Below are 16938 nucleotides of genomic sequence, written 5' to 3' on the forward strand. Positions count from 1 at the left end.
GGTAGCACTGTAAATTTCTGTGGTCACACTTCCATACCTCCTGGTAATAATGGCCTTTTCTCCCCTGGCCACTCCACCCTCTTGCCTGCTCACACTCCCAATTCCCTGGTAATACTGCCAGACATCCCATGTTCATGCTGCCCCTTCCCCATGTCACACAGTCCAATGTTTTGGTGATACTGCTCTAGTCACTGACCATGCCTCACCATCCCCCTGTCATACTACTGCATTCCTTGATTATGCTGTCCTAGTCCCTGGTCATACTTTTATTTATTTATTTATTTATTTGCATTTGTAGAGCGCTCCAAGCCCGGAGGCATTTGTTCGTTGATTACATTTGGGACAAAATCATGAACAAACAGATGGTACAAGTGTCTGGTTGCTGATTACATGAGACCGCAATCCAGTTGTATGGGTGTGCGATCTCCCTGCCTGATAAATTAGGGTTCTGCGTGAATAACCAGGTTTTGAGGCTTTTTCAGAGGGTCAAAATGGATGATTCCGATCTGAGAGTTAATGGGAGTGCATTCCAATGTTTGGCAGCTACCACAGGAAAGCTGCTGCCACCTGCCTTAGACTGCTTAAATCTGCAGACGGCTTCTAGGTGTGAGTGGTAAGCCCAAATCGGTCTGTTGGATTGGGAATTGTTAATTTTGCTTGATAGGTATAATAGAGCAGTGTTAGACAGACATTTTTGGGTGAGTGGTAGGGTTTTAAACATTATGCGGTCCTGGACCGGCAGTCAGTGGGCATTCCGTCTGGCAGACGAGATGTGTTCCTTTCTGGGAATGTTCAAGTCTGCTCTTAAGGCATTGTTTTGTATTACTTTGAGCTTTTTGATATTCTGCGTGGTTGAGCCTGCGAAGAGAGCATTGCAGTAATTGATCCTGGATAGAATCAGTGTTCTGGCTAGTGTAATGCAGCTCTCAGGTGTTAAGAAGGGCCTGCAGGCATTGATAGGTTCGGTAGTGCATGCTGCAGCAGAGGTGATTGTATTCACATGTCTTGTTAGGGATAGAGAGGAGTCTAGGTATACCTCCAGCGTGTTTACTGCTTTAGAGACTGGGATAGGGTTTCCTTCTACTTGTAGTAATGTTTTAGTTTAAGTCGTGATTGAGTTCCTACAAGAAGTAGCTCTGTTTTATGTCATTTAGACATAGACTTGGATGATTTTATATATTTTACTCAGAGCAGTGGAGTCTGTGTCATAGTTACCAGTGAGGTGGACGAGTATCTTGCTGTCGTCCACATAGTTGTCTGCATAGTTGGCATAGGAGATACCTTCTTTGTCCAATAAGTCACAGAGTGGCTTAGTAAAGGTATTATACAGAGTAGGAGTGACTAGGACAGGGGTGGTCGGAGAAGACTTGGAGAAGACCCTCATTGTCCGGTTGGAAAGGAAGGATTCCATTCAAGTTATGACTTTGGGAGAGAAGTAGGCTGATGATGAGTGGTGTTGGCAAAGGATTTTGTGGTCAGCTAAATCGAATACAGCAGAGAGGTCTAGTAGGAGGATAATGGCCAGATTTCCGCTATCTATGATTTCGTCCATTTGGATTCTTAGGTCCAAGATAGCTGTTTCCATTCCATGACCGCTTGCCCATTCCCTGGTCATACTGGCCTATTCCCTGTTCTCGCTGGCGGGTTCCCTGGTCATACTCCCTTATGTAGGAGTAGCGGTAGGAGCTCAGAAATTTTGCATGCACATGTAACTCATCATTTTAGCATGCACATGTTAGCATGGGTTTGAACTGCAAGAGGGAATCAGGGGCTGAAACTCAGTTCTGGACTCAAGAATGTGAGTCTCAGACAGAAACGCAGAAATGCACTAATGAACAATGCACATCATTGAAAATGCACAGAGCACATGCTTAAAATTGTATATTATTTCAGGATTGTATTTCAATGGATTGGTCTGTACTAAACCTAATACTAATATATATTAACATACTAATCCAACCCCAGTTAACATAATTGAAATCCCTTAACAACATTTCGTGAAAATAAGTCTATGTGGAAATAACCTGAAGGCAAAGTTGGAAAATGCATGATACTCTTTTTCGATGGGAAAGCAAACGTGCAGGCTGGGTTTGCGCTGCGTGATAAAAATGCGAAGATCTGTTTCATTGAAAGTAAGTCATTGTGTGAAGCAGGAAGTAAGCTTTTGTTAAGATAAAAAGCTCCTAAGTGCCAAGGATTGTGAGAGAAACATTCAAGGTTTCCTCGTCAGATTGTGCACTGGCCAGCCAGCAACAAATGTGTCAGTGAAGCTTATTATTAGAAAAGCTATTTAATGAGTGCAAGCCCTCTAATGAAATGCATCTTATCCATGTTCGAGTATAAGCCACTGTTAAGTAGTACAGCATATGGCAACTGTTTGGACATTTTCTGAATTTTAACATTTTATAAAGTCACAAAAGAGAAAACCTAATTGGATTTGTACTCTAATTATGTGTCTGAATTATTATTATCACATAGACTGAGGTCCTACAGGAGGTAAGTCTATTTTACTGCAGGCGGTAATTCACATTATCAAGTGTGGTAAACATATGAATTTTTTTTATGAGTTGAGTTTTTAGACATGTGTGAGTACAACTATTTGGTTGCGAAATGATCAATGTATTTTGAAATTCAGCCACAAGGGCATCGTGCAGTATTTCACATAAAATACCATGAGAAGGGGGCATAAACTATCTAACCAGAGTGTATCAAGTCCAGTATCTTCTTGTGTTGAGTGACCTTGGTAATAACAATTATTAGGTAATGTCCTGAAAATAGTCTCACCACAATAAGAGTACCCCAACAAGTTACCACATATACCATCATAATAAAATAATACCACAAAGCAAAAGGAATAACCCCAAAATAAATCCAATATTTTGGTGCGTTGGCCATTGGGAAACTTTAAAACAGATATTGGGCATGGCATTGCATTCTAAGCATAACAACATTGTGCACTCATTATTTGAATTAGTGCTGTGAGGTGGTGCAGCACTGTGTGCTTATTTGACTCACACAATAGTGTGACCATCTCCCAAATTGAGGCTGGGTGTTTTGAACTGGCAAACTATCTTGAGGCAAAGCTTTTTGCCCATGCAGTTTGATCTTCAGAAAATGTGACAATGTGGAAGAACAGAATTACCACAGAGGTAGAAAAAGAGGCACCTGAAAACATCTTTGATGAAGGAAGCATTGTGAGGGTATGCCTCATGAGGCTATTCTGAGCATCAAACCGCAAGGAGGAGAAAAACTGCATTATCAGATTGTGTGCAAAGTTGTGTTTTTTGCTGCATAGGTCCCTAAAGATGCAGGGAAATGACACTGAAGTTATTAACAAGATACAATGCAGTTCAGACAATAATGTGATCAGGTGCAGCAGTTAAAAGCAGAATTGAAACAGAGGGAGCTAGACATTTGATTGCAAGGTAAATGCAGTAATATGGCTACTCGATTGGCTCAGAAAGAGAAACAATTTAATGAGAGCGACCAAGAATTAACACACTTAAAAGCGATTTTAGAAGAAATAAGGCAAGACAAAGAGGTTGCTATTTCAGAAATACAAACCCTTAGAGAACATCACTTGGAAAAAGACAGAGTTCCATGATATGGAACAGGAGATATTCAAATTACTGGGAGAAAATTACAAAAAGGACAGAGCAGTTAATCAGTGTCAGGCACAAATCAATGAATTGCAAACAACAATCAATAAGGTCAGCTGTGAGAACTCTGATCTGTGTCATGAGGCAGAACAGCTTTGTGGACAGTGCAAGAGATTAGAACAGCAAATACTTAGTCTCAAGTCTCAGGAAAAGTTACAAGGCACTACATTCAATGGAAACAGATCACTCACAGATCTGTCCAAGGAAACAATGAACCAGCAGCTGTTCCTGTGACCAGACCTGGTCATAGTCCAATGGTGGGGTATAAATCACCAGCCAATATTCACAATCATTCCTGCCCACAAGAGAACAGAAATGAGCGACAGAATGACACACACCAGAATGCACAATGTAGCCCTATCAAAATAATGAAATCTGTTAAGACCTTGATTAAACCATTCAGAAAGGGAGGCAATTGTTGCATGGAAGACCATTTAGAAGCCGTTCACAATATATTTAAAGCCCTCTAGATACCTAGGGAAAAATATAGACAGTACTTTCACCTAACACTAGATTCAGCAGCTGCTAGGGTTATTCAGGGTCTCAATGAACAGGAAAATGTGTCATGGGCGGACTTTGAGAAAGAGGTTAAACATCAGTTCCCACCGTATCAGTCTATACAGGATGCCAACAAAGCAGTTTATACTATGACTGCGAAGCGAGATATGTCCCCTCGCCAAAACCTTCAAAATATGAAAAAAGCGTGCTCCTGCTTTGATGTGGCCTTTAACCCTACCTCTGTAGACTTTAAGACTGCATACTTTTATGGACACCAAAAAGAATGTGTATCCCAGTTAATTCGTGAATTTGACAGGGAAAAACCACTAGAATTGATAATAGAACAGGGGACCAAACTATATGAAGTGATATCTCGTCAGAGAGAGGAAGGACCTAAGAATAAGGAGACAAAACCAAAGTTCAAAGAACCCGCCCCAGTGATTATAGAGGCAAAATCTGTAAAGATGCCACTTGAATCAGCGCTGACTCAGGCAAGAAACAACATGACACCTAGCCAAAGAGACATGCCTCTAAAGAGGACTTCACCCCAAACTCCTATGTTCCAATCCATTGATCCCAGCAATAGGGACTCTTACATTAGCCCAAGATATTTGGCCAATTCTCACCGAGTGGGATTTTGCCCTGATATGTCAGGTCTAAATAACAATCAAAATGGCAAAAGAACTAGTGAAAAGTATCAATGAAGGGAGATCCCCACAAAATCACATAAAGGTGAGGCAAAACGAAGTCCCTGTGCACAATTTAAAAGGAGAAGAAATACCTATCGAAGTTGTCACTGAGGTTTACATGAAGATAGGGAAGCATCGGATGAGACAGGAAGTGTTGATCACATCCATCAATGAAATACCCTTTCTAATAGGAATGAATTGCCTGAAGAGGTTATCACCCCTCATTGATGGGGTAAATGGAGTATTGTGGTCCTTAGCTAAGGGACCATTGAGACCTAAGAAGCTAATGACACAAAACAACAGTATAAAAGAATGCCATAGCATTGCTAAATCAGAAAGTGCAGTGCAAGTGTATCTTCAGAATGGCTGTGTGCCTAGCGTCACTGTCATTCTCATGTGTCAGGATGAAATGCAGGTAGAAAAAGAGAAGCAGTCTTTGAATTTATTTGGACCCCAAGAAAAAATGACTAACAGAAATAGATGAAATCACATTGCGTTTTAACCTAAATGAAGAAAAATGCAAACCAAATACCACTTCAGAGATAAATAAAAAAAAGCTTATTTCAACCCTTTCAGAAATACACATGGGAATTGGGCAGCCAGGGATTCCTATCCAAGTGAATAGGCATTCTGAAGTGGTAGAAGCCATTCTATCACTTGAACATGAAAGAAGTTTCATTAATGAAAAGGTACTCCATCAAATAATTGACAGGGAGGAGATCCCAAAGTTCAGAATCAAGAATCAAGACATTTTTGGCCTAGATGAACTCGAATCGGGGCAAAGAATTGTAGGAAGATGCATCTTAAAGATTACAATTTGTCCTAAGAGTATTCAGCACACAATGTGTGGATCGTGAGTGTGAAACAAAACAAATTTATTTTGGAAATTACATCATACAAAGGATGTGTATGGTATTAGAGTTTCTAAATCAAAACGTTTGGTCCAAGTTGGGTGGAACGACGCCTGAATTTGAAGACAAAATGCAAGCATGTCATTGCGCACAGATGGCACCATATGCAGTTGAACTGCAGGTGAAAAAGGATGTTATCATTCCCGCATTCACCAGACAAGTTACAGTAGCGTTAAAATACCGAAAGGGACAACAGATAAAAGGTTGTGATGCATTTTTATGCCTAAATGAATCCATGAGGCAGCAAGGGTTAGAATGCAAATATACACCACTGATAGAGATTGGCGATGGGCCCATTCAAATCCTGGTGGACAATAAAGGGAGTCAAGATATTCATTTAGAAGAGAATTCAGCAATAGGAGTGGCAAAACAGAAGTCTTACTAGACTGCCGATTTCAGTAACTCAGTTACTGGGAACATTCTTAAAAGCTATTTGACTGCACATGGTGAGTTGCCGGAATTCTTGGATTCTAAACCTAAAGGAATCTTTAAAGTTCAGTCTGTGTACCCTTATGAGCCGAGTGAAATAGTGTGCTGTCATCAAGATGAGTGTATTCTATTCGAATTAAGTGAATCTAAAAGAGAAAAGCATCATATTGAAATGGAGGTCAGTGTTCCAAAATATTCAAATGTAGCGACCCTACAAAAATTATAAAGCCACACGATTAGAGGAAAGTACAGAGGTACTTCCTTTGGAGGACTTCCCAGAGTTTTCTAAAATGGTAGAGGAGCAAATTCAAGAAGCAGATGCTTGCACAAGTGAAGAAGAAATAGACCAATTGAGAACATATTTATGGAATTCAAACAGGTTTTTGCCAAAGATGCATTGCATATGATTGTGGGTTAACAGACTTCCATGTTGCCACAATACCAGAAGGACATGGTAGGGAGCCAGTATTTGTGCGACAATATAGGTTACCTCTGGCATGTTTGGAATCACAAGCTGAAATAATAAAACATTTAGAAGCAAGAGGAATCATTAGGCCTGTTCATAGTACATCAAATACCCCTATATTAGTTGTGCTAAAACCTAATGGCCAATGGCACTGGGTGTGCTCACCTACGAGAATTAAACAAAAAAGTACCTGTTTCAAGGTGCCCATTTCATTTATTAATCAAGGTCTCGCACAGGTTCACGGGTCAAAGGTGTTCACCACATTAGACCTTACAGCTGGATACTGGTGCGTGCCATTAGCTGAAGATATTTCACAGAAATTGCATTTTCTTTTGACAAATCACAATATGCGTGGTCCTGGACACCTTTTGGGTATGTCAATAGTGGGAGTGAGTTTGGGATATTTCAGAGAAAGGCACTCTCTGATGCAGCTGAAAGGGGGACAATAGTTTATGTGGATGATGTGTTAATCAAAAATGAAGATCTGAAAAGCCACTTCAATGAGATTAGACACGAGTTTAGCCAGCTGCAAAAGGATGTGGCAAAGGTATATTTGCAGAAAGCACAATGATGTAAAAAAAAAAGGTAAACTTCCTAGGTCATGAAGTGACAGAGCATGGATTAAGCCTGCAAAAGAAAAAAAGTGGAGGTGATCCATAAACTAAAAGATCCCACTAATTTGATAAGGAAAGGCTTAAATTGTTTTTAGGGCTGACAAGTTACAACAGGAAATGTATTGAGAACTATGCAGAGATTACACAACCTTTAACAAGATTATTGAAGAAGGCTGTACCCTGGAAATGGGAAAAAGAACAAAGTGAGGCATTAGCCAGGCTAAAAGAATGTCTAATGAAAGCACCATGTTCGGCATATCCAATAAAAAAGGATTTCTTTGTCGAAATAGGATTTACAGATCAATGCATGTGAGCAGTTTTATATCAAAAACATGATATGAATAACAAAACTATAGCATATGTTAGCAAAGCATTGTTAAAGGTAGAGAGCACATTTTGTGAATGCGAAAAAGCACTTCTGACCACTGTTTGGGCATTACAAAATTTTCGTCACATAATTCAAGGGAAGCGGGTAATTAATGAAACAAATCACCAGCCTCTACAATGTTTGCAAAGGAATAGAAGCAGACCAGGGAATTTGGCCCAGTCAAGAATTACTTCCTAGACATTAGTGCTTCAGGGATTCCCTGTAGTAGTGAAATATGGACAAAATAAAAAGGCCCAATTGCCCAAGGACTAGCAGAGTTGCATGATTGTGCAGCTGTATGTGCACCTGATGACACAGAGCTAGAAACAAGTTTAAATGAATTTGAGCAATCCCCATACAAAGCATTCCATGAAGAAATATGTAAGAATTTATCAATTGTGTATGTAGATGGATGAACATACCATGTAGAAAATAATACAGAAAAAGAGCTAGTAGCAGGGATAGGAAACATATGGTTTACGTCTGGCAACATTCCAAGAGTAAGCATGAGGATAGGTCCCAGAAGTAATCAAGTTGCAGAATTGGCTGCTATTTATAAGGCAATATCTACAGCAGCAGAAAATAAACTCAAAGAAATAGTTCTAGTAGCTGATTCTGACTATGCGCAAAATAGCTCTGTAGAATATTTACCTGGCTGGACAATGAAAGGTATGCTCACCTATGACAAGAAACCACTTAACCATGGCAGATGATTCAAGTCATAGACAAGCTTGTGTCAGAAAATGATCGATAATTCATTGGAGGAAAATAGGTGGTCATTTGAAAACACCAGGTGAAGACAAAGAAGGGAATGAAGAGGCAGCTCAGTTAGCCAAAATTGGAGCTGTAATGGGGGAGTTATTTCCAATTAAACACCTGCTTGGTGAAATAAAGGTAGATGTGATAACACATTCCACAATTCCAAAAGCAGTTGAGCTGCCTGTGGCTCAATAGAGTTTTGATACTCCAGATCAGGACCTGATCGAAGCACAAAAGGAAGACCCGATTTTAGGCCTATTTTATAGCCATTTGTTAGATTCAGAACAAAAATCCTCTGACTAAAGAGGACTCCAAAGGGAAAGAGGAATTGAGAATGTTATTGAAAAACAAAAAGAGAATTAGGTTATAAGACGGACTGATGATTAGAGAATCTGCGACAGGCCAAATCCAATGGGAAGTACTTTTGTAATTTCAGGGGTTTATGTTACATCATGCCCACGATGCCATAACTGCAGGACACATAGGTGCACAAAAAACTTTGGAAATTTTAAAAGATTATGCTTATTGGCCACACATGTCCCGAGATGTTGAGCTTTACAACAGAGGGTGTTTAGTGTGCGTACAATTTTAAACTGCGGCACCTGCTCATAAAGCACCATTGATGAAAAGGGGCCTGACACTCCCATTGTCTGATTTACAAATTGACTATGTCGGGCCCATAAAAAGATTGGCAAGGGAAAACAGGTGCATGCTAACAGTAACTTGTCTAATGTCTAAATGGGTGGAGTGCATTCCAACCCCGGATTGCAGTGCGTAAAGGGCAGCCACATTACTTGTAAATCCTATTTATTCAAGATTTGGTTTACCTCAAAGGAAAGAGTCAGACCGAGGAAGTCATTTCACTAGTGCATTGATGACAAAAATATGGCAAATTTTGGATGTGAAAAAAAACCTACACATTTCTTACTGGCCTTCCTATTCAGGGGGAGTGGAACGGTGTAACAGATCAATAATTGATATGTTGAAAATGTTTGTAGCTGAAGAAGGATCTACTTGGGATTTGCAGCTTCCATTGGTACTAATGGCTATCAGGTCGATGCCCTCTAAATCAACAAATCTCAGCCCTCATGAAATATTGACAGGAAGGAAAAGGGTTATGCCACAGCACTTACTTTGCAGAGCAAAAGAACAGGTGCTTGTAAATGCATCCACAATTCATGAATTTGTGGAAGAATTGAGAAAGCTCTTGCAATATGCTTTTGCATTTGCGCAGCATAATCTGGAAAAGGCTGCTGATGGTGCAAAGACATATTATGATAGGAAAGCATCTGTGAGAGAGTATGAAATAAGAGACCAGGTTTACAAATTTTACTTCAGGAAAGGGAAACACAAAAACTTTAAATTTCTTGTAGCATGGCAAGGGCCATATAGAATTGTAGCTAAGGTTGTACCTGGGTCTACAGAATTGCTAAAAAGAGGAGGGCGATGGAACAGTTTGTCCATGTTAATCAGATCAAGCCTGTTCCCCGAAACATGAACTGAAAAGACTAGAGCAAGTTGAAACTAACAGAGTAAAAAAAAATATATAGAATTGCCATAGCAAATGGTTAGGTGTAAATAATGCTAGTGCAAAAAAGGTACAAAGGGGTTCTTATCTGAAAATACCATGTGGTTATGGTGTAATTAATTCTGTACTTATTGAATTAATGTCTTGGTTGCATTACATGTTATTTCTATAATTTGTATTTGTGTGCATAATCATATCTAGTTTCAGATGCACCAGTGGAAAAGGAAAATTTAATGATTGATGGGCTTGATACTTAAGGTGTATTTTTTTTTTACTCTTGAAAAATAGTTGTTTACCTCGTCAGCGCCGGATCCTTGGTGCGCTGGACCCCTGGAGGATAGCACTGGATTGGAGTCCCCTGGAAAGCCGCCTGGACCGAAGAAGGGGTGAAGGTGATGATCCCAGAATATGAGATGACCCCAAAAGATATGGAGATGATGACCCCGAAGGAGGTCCCATGAGGTCCAGGATTGGAGGAGTTCTACTACGGTTTTGTGTGTGAATTTTTTTTTTACCACAAACTATTATTTACAAAATCTACTTTTATTAAAGACTATTTTTTCACTATCTTTATCACAAACTATTTTTACAGTCTGCATTCATGAAGACTATTTTTATTACAGACTATGTTTAACACAAATTGATTTTTATCACAAACTGATTTTTGTTTTTGTTATGTTTACATTTTGTTTTATTTGATTGAATGATACAGTTTTGTTGGATGTATGTTTTCTGAAAATGTTGATGATTTGATTTTTGTTTTAAACAAAAATGTATCACCAATTAAAAAAGATAAAAAGTAATGGGTGATCAAAAGATGAAAAGATTACAAAAAGAAAAAATAAATTTAAAAAAAGACTAAAAAAGAAAAAAGCGGGTCCCCAATTAAAACAAACATTTCAAAAAGATGAAAAGAAAAAGGTGATCAAAAGATTCAAAAAAGATTTAAAAGATTAAAAAAGATAAAGATTATAAAAAACACTTCTTTCTATGTTTTCCTTAAAGATATTGCAGTTTTTTTCTTTCATACTATCAAGACTCATAATTATTTTACCCAAGACCATAAATGTGTACATAATATTTCTTTTACCTGGATTTCCATTTAAGTGTTATTTATTTTCAAGTGTAGAAGTGTATTGAATTGGGAGAAGAACATGTGTTTTAGAACATTTCGTTTTGTTTTTCCTGCAGTGATTTCAGCCCATAGCCAAGCAGTTAAAAAAGGAGGGAGTCTAGGAGTAGCGGTAGGAGCTCAGAATTTTAGCATGCACATTTAACTCATCTTTTTAGAATACACATATTAGCGTGGGCTTGAACTGCAATAGGGAATCAGGGGCAGTTCTGGACTCAAGAATGTGAGTCTCAGACAGAAATACAGAAATGCAGAAATACACTATGAACATGAATGAAAATGCACAGAGCACATGCTTAAAATTGCATATTATTTCAGAATGGTATTTCATTGGACTGGTCTGCATTGAACCTAATAATAATATATATTAAGATACTAATTCAACCCCAGTTAACATCATTGAATCCCTTAACAACATTTAGTGCAAATTAGTCTATGTGGAAATAACCTGAAGGCAAATTTGGAAAATTCACAATGCTCTTTTTCAATGGGAAAGTAAACGTGCAGGCTGGGTTTGTGCTGGGTGATAAAAATGCAAAGATCCATTTCACTGAAAGTAAGCCATTGTGTGTAGGAGGAAATCCATGGGGTGATGTATCTTTTTGCTCTCCAACAATGAAATCACATGCTGTTTCAGTTGAATGATCTGCTCATGGGGATGGTCATGGGGAGGTTTTCCTTGATTGGCAGAGAGATCTATTAAAAAGGGATGTGAGTGGGAGTGTTCATTCAGAGATATATTTAGGCACTGGGAGAGATGAGGACAAGGAGCTGGCATGCAGGCAGATTTCAGTGCTGGTGGCCATTTTTTGTTGGGGCAGTCTTTATCTAAGTGACCCGGGTCGGTGCTGAAATGCGAGAAGGCTGATGAAGACTCCCATGCTGAGCTGAGTCAGAAATATTGGCAACAGATTTAGATAAGTATGCAGTAACTGAGGAGCGTGTTGTATATGTGAGAAATGCTTACAGGTTGTATGATAGAAATATGTTTGTTTTATAGTAATTCACGATCTATATTTTATGTGAATTCCCATTTATGAAGTGAGCTTTTGTTAAGATAACAGGTTCCAAACTGCAAGGATTGTGAGAGAAATATTCAAGGTCTCCTGTTCAGACTGTCCACTGGCCAGCCAGCAATAAATGTGTACGTGAAGCTTATTAGAAAAGTGATTTAATGTGTGCAAGCTCTCTAATGAAATGCATTTTATCCATGTTTGAATATAAGCCACTGTAAAGTAATACAGTATAATGTAACTGTTTGCACATTTTCTGAATTTTAACATTTTATAAAGCTACAGAGAAAAAGATGAATTGGATTTGTACTCTTATTATGCGCCTGAATTATTGTTAGCACATAGACTGAGGTCCAACAGGTGGTAAGCCTGTTTTACTGCAGGCGGTAATTCACATTACCACATGTGGTAAAACATAAGATATATTTTTTTTAATGATTTTTAGAAAGTTGAAATTGTTATGGGGGCTCGTATGGGAGTTATTAGAAGGGCAGCTCATTCTCACAGCCAGCCCCGTTTCTTGGCCAGGGTGCAAAGCTAAATAGCTCAGGAGGTGGGCGCAGTAAGGGGCCCGCTCAGAAAGCTGCTTCTGAGCTCGCCTAACAGATCTCTGCCAACTTGAGGATGACTGTGATGCGGTTCGGAATATCCAAACAAAGGAAGGCATATTCCAAACACAGTATGTGAGATGCTCTGGAGTAACAAGCCCCGTGCCCCTCATCCTTTGTGCTGACAGCCTTTCAAGTGGGGCAATTTATAAATTTGGCTCATGTAACAAGCCATTGTTTTTAAAAAGCATGTTCTTAACATTTCGGTGTTAAGAACTGAACATGGGGCATTTTTATTCACCAGGCCAGCACAAGTATCAGTTAGCTGACCAAACCTATGCATTCTTCAAAGAGAATCAATGTGCCACACAAAAATGTTTTAAACTATTTTCTTTATTTTCATGTCTCTTTATTTGACACCCCAACACTTTTTTTGTATATTACTTTTTAGTTGGATATAGCACATCCCTGGGAAGGTTAACTCTAATTGTCTGGCTTAAGTATTCTAATGACTGCTTTGGGACATTGCCTAAATGCCCAGCATCAAAGGTCTTTTAATTGTCTAAACAAGCCAACCACTGCCTAGCACACACACCAGAAGGCAACTCAATTTCACAAGGCACCTTGATTAGGAAAGCAGGGTTCATTCTGTGTGACCATGCAGACAGTAGTCCATGGAAAAATCAATGCAGTTATATGTGTGCTGCAATGATTTGTGCGCTGCACAAGTCACCACCCTGTTGGTTAATGGCGTGTATGTGATGCTCCCTTATGTAAATGCAGATATAGCTTGATTTTGTCTAATCTGCCCAACATCCATACAAGGCAGACCTGCTATGTGACCTATAAGCTAATTCAAACATTCAAAGTTTGGAAATTATTGATTTCATTCTTAACAATCTCTCATAAAAATCGTTATTTTTCATACAATTCCTCATCTTTTCTTTCAACAATTTTTTTTCCATTTCTTTTTGTGAATTTGCCAAAGCGTTTGAACATGTGTTCTTTTTGTGTGTTTTTTCAAATATGTGTTCTCTTATGTAAAACAAAGTTTTTGTTGTTACAAAGTTCATCACAATACTATTATATTTTTGAAATCGAATACATTTATACAGTTTATGATACAACTGATTGGATTGCTTTCAGAATTTAAGTTGGTTTTAATCAGTCATTGTGATATCATAAAAGATACACACAGCACTTTAAGTTTATGATTAATTGAACTTGTTCTTCGAACACGGTGGAGCCTGTTGTTTTTGTTTAGGTGTGTGTCCTATTCCACCATGTTTTATAGGACTTTCCCGATTTTTTGTATGCAATATCCATACAAGAGCACACTGGAATGTTTTGTGTATGCGACTATGACAAGCATGCCATATTGCGACCACACTTAAACACATAAAGCAATCATGAAGTTGTCTCAAATTGTAAATCCACTGGGCAAACGCCCTTTGTACACTGCCACACCATGTTTTCACTAGCTGCAGGCCAGCACTAAGAGGTACTAATACCAGCTCTGTTAGATAAAGCATGTGCTTGCTCTTTTTGCTAAAATAACCCATGACACCTGAATAATAGTGAGGAAGTAGTTGCTGAGGAACTGTGGACCCTTCACCATGCATTAGAAGCCGGTTTTGTTTAAAACGCTTCATCAGCTTATTATTTGTCAGGCTAATGTTTGAAAGGGGTACAATCATTTCTGTGTAGCCTTTCTGTGCATTGTTTATTGGGTCCTTCTTGTGCAGTATCCTGCCCAGTCTATAGATATAATTCCCTAAACATGTTTCTGTATTCGGGTTGAGAATGCCCACACTGAGACCCAGTCCTTCCTCCTCTAAACTTCTTCAGAAACAAGAAGCAAAAGAGCCCTTGTACCCCATTTGAGAGGCTGATGTTGCAGCCATTTTATACTTGCATCCAAAAAAAATGTAAGCTGTCCAAATGAGCATGTATGGTTCATGGTTACAAACTTAATGTTGGGGTGAGTATTGTGAACCGTGGTGTGAGCACCAAGCAAGCATCAGTTATGCATTTAGAGATTCACACATGCAATCCTTTTATCACAGACTTGTTTATCAAATGTAGGGATCTGTGATCGCTGTTATAGTCCGGAAATGCTCTGTGATTTAATGCAAAGCATACGGGAGTCCTCATTGGTGTTATTTGTCCCCTTTCCCACTCTCTGAGAGGTATTTTGAAAGAGTACAATAAGAGTGTACCAGACTGTCCATCTTGGAATGATAACGTTCTATCAGAAAATAATTAATATGGTTAGTCTAGTATTGCCCCTTGCGAAATACAAGTGAGGTAGTATGAACAGAACACCTGCAACACAGGGCCAGGTTAGTGGGCCTTCGGACCCCGATAAGCTTTTCACACCGCAGTGTGCCATTACGGACCGTTTGAAAATGCATTCAGGCAAGGCCATCCCTAAGAGCAGGTGACAGAAAAACCATGTACTTGGTCAGCAACAGCTGTGTTTTCACATTAGAATTCTTCTATAAAGTACTTGAATCAATGTAATGAAACCAGATTCATTTATATAGCAATTATTTATTCATATTGAGGAGGGGTTTTGTCGCACGACAGAGGTGTAGTTTGGGAGTGACGCCAGTCAGGGGGGTGCATTCTGATGTTTCGCCCTGGGCACCAAGTTGGCTAGAAACTGCCCTGCTCACAGCAGTCTTAAGTGTATAGTTTCATACGAGGAGGAGAGAGGTAACTGGGTGTAACATTGAAGCTGCACTAGAATGGCCTCATTAGAAAGTGTAAAGAATTTAGATGCCCCCACACAGGTAAGTTTGCTCCTCCCCCACAGTCTCTGAAGTAGGCTCCTCTCCCAAGATTTGAAGGGTTAGCCTGCCTCCCCCTCCACCCAATTATATATTAGCCTAGGTGCACCCTGGCAGGAGTATGCTTGATGGAAAGTGAGAGTGATGTGCAGACAGGAGTTTGAAGTGAAGGACATGCTAAGAAGGGCTGAGCAGAGGCTGAGTGATCGAAACAGGGTGATGAGCACACGGGAGGGGGTGATCTGGAGAGACATTAGCGGACTGGAAGTCTGTTTATTGAGGAATCTGAAAACGAATCGTTTCTAATCTTCGGGCGATTTGGTCAGTTCTTTTCACCTCGATCTGTTTTCTAGCGCCTAGATGCCTTCTGGGCGTAGTCTGCGCTTTATAAGTCCTTTTACATTACATTACACGGGCAGAGATGAAAGAGAAAGGTGCATATCGAAAAGCAAGGCACAAACTGTAAGGAACATGGCCTTGGAGGGGGGTCCTGGGAGCGAGTTAGCACTATCCACTACTCCTATGTCACCGCCCCAGCCTGGTGGTCTTTCCCATGTTGGCCTCTACTCAGCGCCTCTCCTCCTCGCCCTAGCCAATAACATATACTCCAGCATCCCTTCGACAGAAGTCCGATCACGGATTGAAAATTCCATCAACCAAATATTTCTAAAAAAGCGTCGCGGAAGGTCTAGCCTCTTTGTATATAGATATATATTTAACCAATTATGGATTTCTCCATCCAATGTCCCTCTAGCGCCCTGAACCATTGCCAACAGCACGTCGCACACACGTCCATAAGTATCACTAACTCACCAACGTATCCTTCAAGCCTCCTCTTTTGGTCCCTCCCTTCACAGTGGGCGGGGGTTCCCGCGAGGTGCCACACCTAGCGAGCTCTTGTCCGCCTGGCGTGTGAGCGCTGTTGACTTCTCGGCAGTGCCCCGGGCGTGTGGCCCTTTGGTGGAATTATGGGCGTGGAGCTATGCGGAAGCCAAGGTCTGGCTTTGGGTGGGTGAATCTGGGTAGGGCGCAGAGGAGGTGTGGCGCGACTGCAGGGGGAGAAGGTGAGAGGGAGCCTGCCAGAGGTGCGCAATTGATGCGTGTCGCATCAGGTATCGCGGCTGGTTGGACGAGTTTCAGGAGGCAGCTCTGGCGGCTCAGGTGAAAGACTGCTTTCAAAACCGTTCGGGCCCACGGGGATCATACATTCTATTTTTAGGTATTTTCAACATTCCGTTCTTATACTTCGAGATATTTGGGGGCTGAGGTTCAGTGGACGAAACTCTTCTTTCAAGTGCGTACAGGGCCGTGTTTTGCCACACGTGTCTCTACTGTAGCGTTCCGACGCATGCCTTCCACCCTCCAATAATCCCAGAGTTGAAAACAGGGACATTTTAGAGCAGACCGGGGCAGTTTCCCAGCTGCTGGCTGTTATGAGGGCTTTCAGGCTAGCTGGAGAAAATGTCCTGTCCTCTGCTCCTCTGGCATCCTGGCAACACTTTTCACACAGCTCTTTGTTTCTCTCAATGCCCA

General features: G+C 40.2%; 1 protein-coding gene across 1 annotated transcript in view; it reads right to left on the reverse strand.

Annotated features, from left to right (window-relative positions):
- Positions 1–16319, reverse strand: part of ADCY4 (adenylate cyclase 4) — a 1677325-nt gene extending 1661006 nt beyond the window's left edge. The window contains exon 1 of the mRNA XM_069633796.1: positions 16219–16319. The gene's annotated coding sequence lies outside the window, so the exon portion shown is untranslated. The remainder of the gene's footprint in view (positions 1–16218) is intronic.
- Positions 16320–16938: the final 619 nt, after the last annotated feature.

Source organism: Ambystoma mexicanum, chromosome 13 (assembly GCF_040938575.1).
Source record: "Ambystoma mexicanum isolate Mex_15411 chromosome 13, UKY_AmexF1_1, whole genome shotgun sequence".
Taxonomy (NCBI): domain Eukaryota; kingdom Metazoa; phylum Chordata; class Amphibia; order Caudata; family Ambystomatidae; genus Ambystoma; species Ambystoma mexicanum.